General features: G+C 42.6%; 1 long non-coding RNA gene across 1 annotated transcript; it reads right to left on the bottom strand.

The window, feature by feature from the left end:
• Window positions 1-8,530: 8,530 nt before the first annotated feature.
• Window positions 8,531-11,814, bottom strand: LOC133383480 (uncharacterized). The gene is made up of 3 exons (XR_009762310.1): window positions 11,759-11,814; window positions 9,722-9,857; window positions 8,531-8,557 (listed from the first exon to the last, which is right to left on the bottom strand). It is a non-coding gene; the product is annotated as an uncharacterized LOC133383480 (long non-coding RNA).

Below are 11,814 nucleotides of genomic sequence, written 5' to 3' on the forward strand. Positions count from 1 at the left end.
TTTACACAACCTGTAAAGATATTTATAGTGCAATCCTATGTATGTTTACTCAGAAGCAAGTCCCATTGTATTCAATGGGGCTTACTCAAACACAGAAGTGTGCACAGAACTGCAACCTCAAGTGATAAGGAATTTCACTCACCCAATCAAAAATTCAGCATCATGCCACTTTTGCAACTGTTTTATACTTGTTTTCATGGTTATTGGAATTTAAAGGGATTTATTTCTTATTGTGAGCTGCCTTGGTTTCCAATCGGCAAGACTACCACACAGGGATGTTGAAAATACTCCATGTACAGCCTTCTTTGAAGGATATGGACTGTTACATAATGATGGGACTTTACTGTATATTTCTTTTCTCTCTGTCTCTCTACATATATATACAGTAGGGCACCGCTTTATGGCGCTTCGCTTTACAGTGATTCGCTAATACAGCAGTCTCAATTAGATGCAATTAGACTAAAGCCCCACTCATACGGCACTTGCTCCGCTTTTGCAGCGGTTTTTGGGCATCGCGCGCCATTCTATTAAATTATCGCTGTCAGCTGGAGCGTGGTGGCTGGAATACACTAGGGCCCCACTTTCTGGCAGTTTTTGCTTTTCTGCGTGCGCCTGGAACGTAACCTGCTGTATGAGTGGGGCCCTACGGTATAGGATTAAACCTTTGTATTGGGATAGTTTTCAGTCTATGAATTAGGCAAATAAGCTGCCCTCTTCAACAGCCCAGGAAAATTTAAACTTATTTGACTCCTCATAATTAGAAAAGCATAATGCATTGTATTGCATTTAGATCGCCTGCACGCAAGAGACAAATTTTAGCTTACTCAGTTTATGAGATCTTCAGACAAGTAGGAAAAAAAACAGTTTTCTTGACTTGCAATGGGTTCTAGCTATTGCCCAGAGATCAACAAATCCCTTGGAAATCACAACCCTCATTTCACTTATTGGCTACAAAACTGAAAGTGTGGGCTTAGAGCAGCCAGCTACGAGCTCATTTAACAGAAGTTGCAGGGGTGGCTAATGTTTTCATATATATCTCTTGAACCAGACCATCTAAAAACTTAATATTTTTTAAAATGAAAGCTAAGAGTCTGGAGATTGAGATGTGACTCGCCTGGAAAGGACCAAAAATCTGGAGTCGCTGGGTGAAAACAGGAGACTTGGCAACCCTATTTGTGCTTGTTCTAGCCAGCAAGGAACTTTTTCCAAAGGCAAAGTGGTACAGTTAAGTGTGGTCCAAAAACTTTCTCTAGCAGCTATAGTTTTTAGGCCTTCAAGTGCCTCCTTTGTGCTCAGCCATTCAGTAGGCCTGGTAGCACAGTTACTTCTCTCGTTCAATAGGCAGCTTGGAAAATCACAAGACAGGCCCCTGACCCTTCTTTCAGCTTTGAGTGCAGGCTTCTTCTCCTTCTTTCTCCAACCCTACTGTTTCCTTTTCTTGATTAGAAGTGCAGCTGCAGCATAGGGCAGGTCTCTGTTGTGTCATACTATAGTTCCCAGGATTCCTGGAGCCTTGTCCATGTTTGGTAGTATTAGTTTTGGCCATCACCTGTCCTGGAGAATGTTGTCTGCACTGGTTGGTAAAGGGTAAAGCTGCTGGTGATGCAAAACAGATGCTTGCTTCTGGCCTCAACCCAGTGCAGGGGCACGCACAGTTGAACACACTGAACCAAGTGGAATTAAGCAAACTGATCTGTGTTTTTGGACTGGGACAGAAAGCATTTTCAGCTGTATCCTGGAACTTGGCTTGTTGACATGGTATATGGTGGCTCTGATATTAAGTGTTTTTTAAAATATATATATATTAAAACGAAACATTTAATATCAAACCAAATATTGTGATTTGTGATATTAATGTAATGCCCAATCTACGTGGTGGGATGGTCATAACGTAGTAGAAGTGTTTACAAATAGTTTTGCGGTTAGGGTTTGAATTCTAATTACAGTACTATATCAATGCTCAAAAAGGAACTTTGTGTTCCTTTGTATGTCAAAGTTGATGCATTTATATAATTAAAACAACCTTGAGAAGCAGAGCCTTGTGCCCTGGATTTGAGGCATCTTTGTGGGATGGAGTATGGCCCTAGACAGTGATGGGAGGGGGATTTCATCACAGGATCACCTGTAATTGTGGGCAATCCAATGAGAACCTCAGAGGGTTAGGGGCAGGTTGGAGCCTATAAAAGGCTTCAGCCTGCCAGATGCTGACCTCTTTCTTCATGTGATGGTGTTCCCACCCTCCGTCTTTCAGTTTTAGTGCTTCCCTGAGCTGATTCCTAATGGGGTCACTGGCTGACGGGGCCAGATAGGAATTTTCTCTGTCAATAAAATTGACTTGGTTGAGCAGGTTTTTCCGCCTATACCTCAGTAATTTATGTCCAATGATGCATCTCCTTATGCTTCTGCCACTCACAATTTAGGTGGAAATGGCATCAGGCAGGATCAAACAATGGGGACCACATAAGCGCCATTGCCTCATCCAGTTGACAGCCCCCCATTGGATGGTTAGTGGGAGCACTTTGGGTTCATACCTCACCCGGGTCTAACGCTGGCCAACTTTCAAGGGTGAATCCTAACTGCATGTTGGACAACTCAGCATTCCCTCAGCATGGGCTGCCAGAATGGAAATGGATCCTTGCCCTACTGCCATGCCAACCTGGCTTACTTGCAATAAGCAATTAAGTTGCAGCCTGTTTCCACCCATAAACCATTCTTGGTTGTTTTATTCCCATTGCTAAATGGGGACACAGAATGCACCTGCCTCACAACTGAGACCACATCTTAACTTTCGTATCTGATAGTTTTTGACATTTACACAATCAAGCATGCAATTTGTGAACAAGCATCAATTGGTCAAAGAGGTCCCAGTTTCCTGACAATGTTAAAAAAAAAAGAGGGAGCAGCCCTTTTCTTCCTACATAAAAAGCTTTGTTATTTAATTAAGTGTAAAAAGTCCTAGACAAGCTTAGGTTTTGAGTTCCTTAATTATCTGTTAGATTGCTGTAACTAAAACTCTAATTTAGTATTGTATGCAAGTGTGTTTAATCATAAATACCTGCAAGGAAAAGAGCAAGTACTGTAATAGACTCATTGGCGTTGATAAATGAATCAGAAGAGAGAGACATAGAAATAACGTGGCAGATTGGGTGTGTAGTTTAAGCTTTTTAGGAACAAATGAGAGAGAGAGTTCTCAACACACCATCTGGATGAGACAGTGAGGTGGCGAGTTTCATATGAGCAGAGGGAGGAGGAAATGGGTGTTTTTCAGTTGTCACTTATCAGAACTGACACTTTGATGTGTTCAGGGTATCATCTTCCCTGTCTAAATATTTATTTCTTTTGCTGTGCTCAACCTAATGTAATCAGACGACAGTGTGGAACATTGCCATATCCTTTCAGGTCTAGGTTTGTCTCACCGTAGCATCCGGTACTGCCTTGGTAGACTCAAACTGCATATGATAAGGGATGTCTGAGCACAAGCTTTGGTTACAGCAGGGGCTGGCAACTTGCTCAGGGCCACTGGGGAAATGCATGGCATGCTAGAAGGCTGCTGCTAGCTAATTCAGATATTTTAATTGCATGTAATTAACATCATTTGCATATCATTTTCTTGGACATGGTCGATGCCAAGCTATAGTTGGCAGCAGTATTGCACTTATTCAGCAGGATTCCAATTGTTTATAAAATGCTACCCTCAAAGCTAGAAAACTTACTTTCAAATCATAAGAATGTATACATGAATGGATTTGGATTTTATTTTATCTTCATGTGAGCATGACCATTTTAATCGTGTTTTTGCTGTATTATTTCTAGCTGTTTTTAAGGAAAGCTAGGATTCTAACAGGTGTGCATGAATCCCACAAGTGCTCAGAGATCAGTAATATTGCTTTATGTTACATTGTGCATGTAATTCCTGTGGTGCATATTATTAATTAGATCTGAATAATATATAGCCTTGCAATGGTTCCCAGTTCATGAGCCAGGATCTACCACTGGGTTGATATATTAATTCAATATGACTTACTTCTGCACAGACACGTATAGAATAACACTGTTGTTAACTTCTCCCTACTGACTATTTGATTATTTAATAAAACAAAAAAATGAACCAGAGAATATCCAGTGACAGATCTCCTGTTTCCATGTCTAGTTTGGCCATTTGTAGCTGCCTACATGAACATGGGTTGTGTTGAAATAAACAGCATTAGGCAATTTTGTTTACTCTTAAACAAGAGTCAATTAAATGTTGCATATAAGCCAGTTAAACCGTTTTAAGCTACATTAAAGTTAGGGGCAGATTTAAGTATGAACAAGTCTCCCATCAAAATGAATGGCTATTTAAATTGCTTTAACTTCAGCTGGATTGTTTCCACTGTCAATACGTAGGCATATGTATATGCACACGAAAATGAAATGGACTGCCTTCAAGTCAATTTTGACTTATGGGCGACCTTATGAATAGGGTTTTCATGGTAAGCGGTATTTAGAGGGGGTTTACCATTGCCTTCCTCTGAGGCTGAGAGGCAGTGACTGGCCCAAGGTCATGCACTGAGCTTCATAGCTGTGTGGGGATTCGAACCCTGGTCTCCCAGGTCGTAGTCCAACACCTTAACCACTACACCACACTGGCTCTCTATAGAAATGGATAGGTAGAAATGTTTTAAAAAGCAAAACATGATTTGTAATTAACATGTAATTAAAATTACACACTCGATAAACTCACCAACGAAGCAAAGAGAATTTTTGTATATAAATACATATGCTATGCTTCTCAGATGAAAGTTGTGAAAAATAAGAACATAAGAAGAGCCTGCTGGATCAGGCCAGTGGCCCATCTAGTCCAGCATCCTGTTCTCACAGTGGCCAACCAGGTGCCTGGGGGAAGCCCGCAAGCAGGACCCGAGTGCAAGAACACTCTCCCCTCCTGAGGCTTCCGGCAACTGGTTTTCAGAAGCATGCTGCCTCTGACTAGGGTGGCACAGCACAGCCATCATGGCTAGTAGCCATTGATAGCCCTGTCCTCCATGAATTTGTCTAATCTTCTTTTAAAGCCGTCCAAGCTGGTGGCCATTGCTGCATCTTGTGGGAGCAAATTCCATAGTTTAACTGTGCGCTGAGTAAAGAAGTACTTCCTTTTGTCTGTCCTGAATCTTCCAACATTCAGCTTCTTTGAATGTCCACGAGTTCTAGTATTATGAGAGAGGGAGAAAAACTTTTCTCTATCCACTTTCTCAATGCCATGCATAATTTTATACACTTCTATCATGTCTCCTCTGCAGAGCTTGGAAAAGTTACTTTTTTGAACTACAACTCCCATCAGCCCAATCCAATGGCCATGCTGGCTGGGGCTGATGGGAGCTGTAGTTTAAAAAAGTAACTTTTCCACGCTCTGCTCCTCTGACCCGCCTTTTCTCTAAACTAAAAAGCCCCAAATGCTGCAACCTTTACAAATATTGTTACGTTATGGCTACGTTGTTGTAAGTCCTATTGAATTCAATGGGATTTACTCTGGGCATATGGGATTAGCATTGCTTTTACAAAAAGCAAGCATTGGGAAGGTTTTCAAAACACTGCCCAGGATCTGACTCCTGCACACAAGAGGGAAAAAAACTGAAATGTATATACTTACCCAATTTATGACATTTTCAGATAAACAGGGAGTGAAACCACCATTTTGTTTTCTAAACACTGCCTCAGATCAATGAAACTGAAACACAATCTCTGATTGGCTGCAATCCTGAACGGGCGGGGTTAAAGCTAGGAAGTGCATACAGTACCGTTTAAAGAAAGATTTAACAGTCGGGGGGTGGCTGACGTTTTTATATATATCTTGAGAACCGGACTGCCTAGACACTTAATGTTTTTTTTAAATAAAGCTGAGAATCCGGGCCACGTAAGGGGCTAGCTGGGCGCCGGGTGGCATGCATAGTATCCGGGCAAAACCCGGCTAACCGGGCAATATGGCAACCCTAGGAAAGCAAAAACTGGCCAGTAATTGCCCTAGAATAAACCTTCTTAGGGAAGGAGTGTATCTTCATCAGGAGTTACCACTGGGTTCTGTAGGGTGCCACAGGAGCCTCAAAGCCAGTGAGCCCGTGTGGTGTAGTGACACTCAGTCAGACTAGGACCTGGGAGACCAGGGTTCAAATCCCCACTCGAAGCTCACTGGGTGACCTTGGGCCAATCACGGTCTCTCAGCCTAACTTACCTCACAGGGTTGTTGTGAGGATAAAAAGAAGGAAGAGAACCATATATACCACCTCGAGCTCCTTGGAGGAAAGGTTGGATATAAATGTAACATATATATATCACAGCAAAATATCCTAGCAAACTGGACTCCCCAGGTGCCTTACTCTTTGCACCACCATGGTAGCCTTTTATCTATCATGGTAGTTGGCCTGCTATCTGCTGCACTGGAGCACTACTATTGCTGATGGTTAGAGCTGCCAGTTCAGCAAATATCAGGTGACACATAAGGTCAACAGAATTCCATTTGATACTATCAAGCTGTTGTCACCAGCTTAGCTTTGCGCTGGGGTTGTCCATTCCAAATCACCAGCCCTGACATGTTCAGCCTGCCTATCCCAGATACAGACAAGACACTGAGGCAAAGAGGTGGCTGAGATCAGTACCAGGGATGCCTGAGGTATCCTTCCAGACATGAGCTGGAAAAGTGTTTGCAGAGGGTCATTGAAGGCCAGAGTGCTAGTGAACCTGCAACAAGATAGAAGAAACTATATTTAATACGACTTGGCAAGCAATGAAATGCAGGACTGGCCCAGGACATTCTGCTGCTTCAGTTGAAGGACAAGACAGTGCCCTCATACATATGCACGCTGAATCTGACTGACTGGCACTGGATCTTTTCCAATACTGGAAATGAGATGACATCTTCCACCATACTCAAGGCCAGCAGACCTTGCTGAATTCCAGAGAACAGTGGAATGGGATATTTTCTGGCAGTGAGTTCTACGTACCCACTCAGGACCCAGCTATAGGTTCTCAGGTCCATCTTGCTTGATAGAAAGAGAGCATGGCCCCACAACTGGTTTCTCATGGCCCAATCCAGAGCTTCCTGCAAGAACCAATAAAGAGCCAGTTCCCAACATTCCATCCCACTCCCCCACATTCTATCACACTCCAGCATGAATAAAAAACAGAATCCAGTGGAAGGATTATGCAGAGAAGGGTTGACTCAGATGTCAGAGGTTACCACTGAGTTCCACAGACAAGGTATTGGTCTGTCTCAGGTGGTGGCATCAGTTATGGATAGGAGGTCCAGGAGAAAAATTGGGAAAAGACAAACTCTCCACACTTCCTCTTTCATATGAAATCTGATATCTCATCAGACCATTGGTTCTTTCTAGGTCAGAATTGTCCACTTTGCCAAGATCTTGGGCAGAGATCTTTCCAAGCTCTGCTATCTGAGGGCTATATTTCAATTGTGGTTTACTATGTGTTTGGTGCTACTCACATGCCCTTTTAATTTGCATGGTTCATATGACATTACTGGCAAACAGAATCTATCATGCAGTTTTTCCCCTGTAAATCCATACTAACCCAATTCTCTGATAATACGAAAAGGGAAGAAAAAAAGTCTTCACTCCATATCTCTAGTGCTTGCAGATGCCGTGCTCCAATGCTTTTGGGTGGGTGTGTCAATCGTTCCCCTCTCCATGCTCACTCACTCCTCCTCCTTTCTTTCATTTCATTTCCTATGTGCTGAAGAGCAACTTACGGCTGCGCTCTCCCATTCTGCTGGCATTTTTATGTTGCTGCGAAGGGTGCCTTGATTTTAATTTCCCCCTAACTTGTGTGCAAAAGCATAACACTGCTCAAACAAAGATTTATATTTTAGCTATATTGTACCAGTGAAAATACAAATAATTGCACTTCAGGGTTGTTCTTTTTTAAATAAAACTGACTAGTAGAACAAACTGAGCATGCTCGGTTGCCAGGTAACAAAAAGGAGTGGAAATATTAAATTAGAGGGCGTAGTCATTAGGAAACTGTGTGATTGATCCTTCCCCTCATTGTGAATAGAAAACATCATGTCTGCAGCTGGCACTGAGCCCTTACTGTGGACAGTGGAAATAGAAAACGGTGATAAAAACAGCATCTTTAGTACAAAGTAATGCTCCCACGTGAATAAGCCCTGAGATTCTTTGATTTTGCTGTAGCAGGAGAGACTTCTATGCTGCAGTAATTAATTTGTGATGATTCATACACACAAGAAACCATTTGATGCTACCATGATGTGAAAGATCCAGGCCTATTTTGCACATGAACCCCTCAAAAATCACTATGGAATACATGAACCTTCAGCTTTCTTTCTACCATAAAACAGGAGTTTGGTGAACTTCTCCACTCTTTGCTCTGGTGTTCCAGCACCTGGGACAATCTCCCCTGTGAGAAGGTCTGGAGTCCCACAGCCTTGCACCAGCCACTCCTCATCCGTCAGGTTGATCAGATTGGCCACTGGCTCTTGTCTTTTGTACCTTTCCCGATGTTTGCAGTCCTGCATTAGCAGCTCGGCTGTATCTGACCCCACCATGGACTGCAAAAGGAAGAGAGGAGACTGTTGGAAGTAGGGTTGCCAGGTCAGAAGCATCCCAAACCCTGAGATTTCAGGGCGGCCACTAGTGATGTCATGGGGGCATGCCCTAGTAATGTCATAGGCAGCAGTCCCTAGTTATTTCATTAAGCATGATACATTAAGCATCAACCACCATTGCTTGGATCATACTACTCAAACAAACAAAAATATTTGACTGGAAATTAAGATAGAAATCTTAGCTAAATGAGGGTGTTTCCAGGTCCAGCTGAAGTGATGGGATCATTCCTTCTCACCTGCTTAGAGAGTCTGGATAAGGAACAGTTAATCTAGCCTACTTGCTAATAGCAAGAAACATTTAAGTGCCCTCAGGCCAGATCAGTCACCAGAAGGCCACTGCAGGAAAAAATCCTAGTGTTGTGGAGATGTTAGATGGGAGCACTCAGGAGTAAAAATGGATGCCCCTGAAAGCTGCAATTCTAAACACGCTTACTAAGGGACTAAGCCCCATAGAACTCAACAGGACTGACTTCTAAGTAGATATTGTCAGGATTGTGTGGTTGGCAAGGCTTAACTAGGGATCCTCTGCAATGATATCCATATCAGAACAGAGTTGGCAATCCCACGCCTGGGAATGCCCTGCCTGAGTTTTAACGTGGCTGCTCCAAGCTTCTTTACAGACTTGACCCTTCACTGAAGAGAGAGGTTTGAGAAATGAGTAAGAGTTAAGAAGCTGCTATAAACTCACTTTGACAGCTCAACCCAATTCTAGTGAGTAATAACTGACAGAGAGAAAACACGAGTGAGACCCTGTCAGCACATAATACCTCTGCTCTGAAATCTGCGCTGGTTGCTGATTTGCTACCAGGCCAAGTTCAAGGTGTGCTTTCCACGTTACGGGTTCCACATAGTACTTGTCCAGCTCTTGTCAGAAATCGATGGTGTGGCAGTACCTACCTGAACAAATTCTACCAAAATGAATAGGCTCAAAGGAATTTGGGCCAATACTGTGCATGTGCAGTAGACACAGCAGGCAGGCAGATTTCAGACTAGTTGCAACAATAATTGGGAAAATATAAAAGTGATGTCTGGTCGATGAACACTTACACCACAAAAGTATACAGGCTCTCAATCTGCCCTCTAAATCACCCCAAAGGAGATACACACCCCATTCTGCCGGCACAGGAGGAGAAGAAGTTTCCAAAGCAAGGCAGAATCTCTGTTTCGGTTGGATGGCAGGTCATATCCCGTGGCTGCTCTGCGTTGACAATAAGTCATCACATCCACCTTGTGCAGGTCCTCCCTGGAATGGCAAAAAAGGAGACCACTTCTGGAGGAAAAATGTTATGTCCCATCTCATCCCCCCCCATCCTTTTCTGAATGATGAGAAGTTCCAGGGACAATGCTACAGGGTTTAGTGTTTTGTGGATGAGAGCAGTGGAGACTTAAGGTGCCTTTGTCATATTTACAAGTATACATGCAGAGCACAGTGAAGGCTTGTTTTATGATATTTTTATGGTTGTTTTTGCTCATTTTATTTGCATATGTTGTACACCACCTTGTAATATTCTCATGAAAGTGTGGATTATAAAGAATGGGCAAACACACTTCCATGAGCAAACCACACAGGGCGCAACTTGTGTACCTCTCCCACTCAAGGTTACACCCCAGCTGTTGACTAACTCCAGCTCAAAGGTTCTCTCTCCCCCAGCCACACTGAAAGCCTGTGTCTGTCTCCCATCCACATTTAAATGCCACATTGCCTTTAGCTGTTTCTAGGGATGTCCGTTTCAGTTCCCTCTGTTTCTCATCTTTCCCATCTTAAATTCAGTTCTGCAAATTTCTGTAGCATTTTAAACATCAGTGCAGATTTCTCTGAATAAACACATTTTTGCATGCTCTTTTGACTAATGTACAGATTTTAGCAAGTAATGTCTCCTAATTTAATGCATTTTTATATGCTATTTTCTCCCAACATATGTATTTTTATAAACATTGTTTGGTTGGCAAACTGCATTGCAAAATTCAGATATGTGTGAATTTCAAAAGATACCATGCCTGTGTTTCATTCTCATATTGTTTTAGAAAGTGGGAATTGAACAGAACCAACTTTAAATGTGAACTGAATCAAATTTCTCCCCCATCCGTAGCTGTTTCTCTGCTTCCTCTACTTAGATGGAGGACTGTCACCTTCTCTGATAGGTATTTCATTCCAAAAGCTGAAAACAATTCCTATATATTAGAAGACCATCTCCTGTCATCAGCTGCCTTCCTTGAAAATCAGCCAATCATCCTGGACTTAACCAGCATTAGCTTTAGAAAGAGTGGCCTGTCAGCAGTCATAACATTAACTTTGGGTGCTTGGAAATGACCTGTTTACAATGTTGGCTATTTAATTATCATTAATTGTGATTTGTTTGTGGGGAGGTTATATCACAGTACATCCAGTGCATTTCCCCATCACTTATCACAGAAACCCCTATGCTGTAGGAAAGTGGGATTGATGTATAAGACCTCCCAATGAACTATAATTACGCAATTGGAATGTGCCAAAATGGAACTGAATCCCATCCAAAAACAGCAACAGTCTGGAAGTGCCCTCCCTAACAAATAAACACTCTGTCCAGGCTTTGGAAAGTGAAAGCAAACCTTTTTTGGTTTTTGCCCAGTCCTGGTGTGAGGGGGGCCAAATAAGAATGGCACTTTAAGAGAGCCTTCTCTGAAGAAAGGAAATATTGCTTCCACTCTCCTTCCCCCTTTTTTATTCTAACCCCATATATTTGGTACACTGTGACCTACCACATTTTAAAATAGTTTTTGGTGACCTAAATGACATAAATGGAAGGCTCTCTTTAGGCTCTTTGGTGCCTGAGACAGAAACTCCAAGTGGCACCCTTCTTCTGATTATCAGAGGACACAATTCATTGGGCAGGTCTTCTGTGCAAGTCACATCAAAATGAATAAGAGCTGCATAGCAACATTTGTGCCCCCCTCGTACAGCTTCCATTCATTTCAGTGGAGCTTGCACAGGTGAACGTCTGGTAGACTGTGCCCCATGGGTCCGATCCACCTGATTCCCATTTTGCTACCCTTTCATAGCATCCAAAAGCTGCTACCTGAGGTGGATGCCTTAGCTTGTTTCACAGTAGGGATGCATCAGGGCAACAATGAAGAATGAACACTTAAGCTATTCAGGGAACGTACCTGATGAGAGGTCCTGGGAAGACTCTCATTGCTTCTTGCTCAGCAGTATCATATAG

This window comes from Rhineura floridana, chromosome 1, assembly GCF_030035675.1.
Source record: "Rhineura floridana isolate rRhiFlo1 chromosome 1, rRhiFlo1.hap2, whole genome shotgun sequence".
NCBI lineage: Eukaryota > Metazoa > Chordata > Lepidosauria > Squamata > Rhineuridae > Rhineura > Rhineura floridana.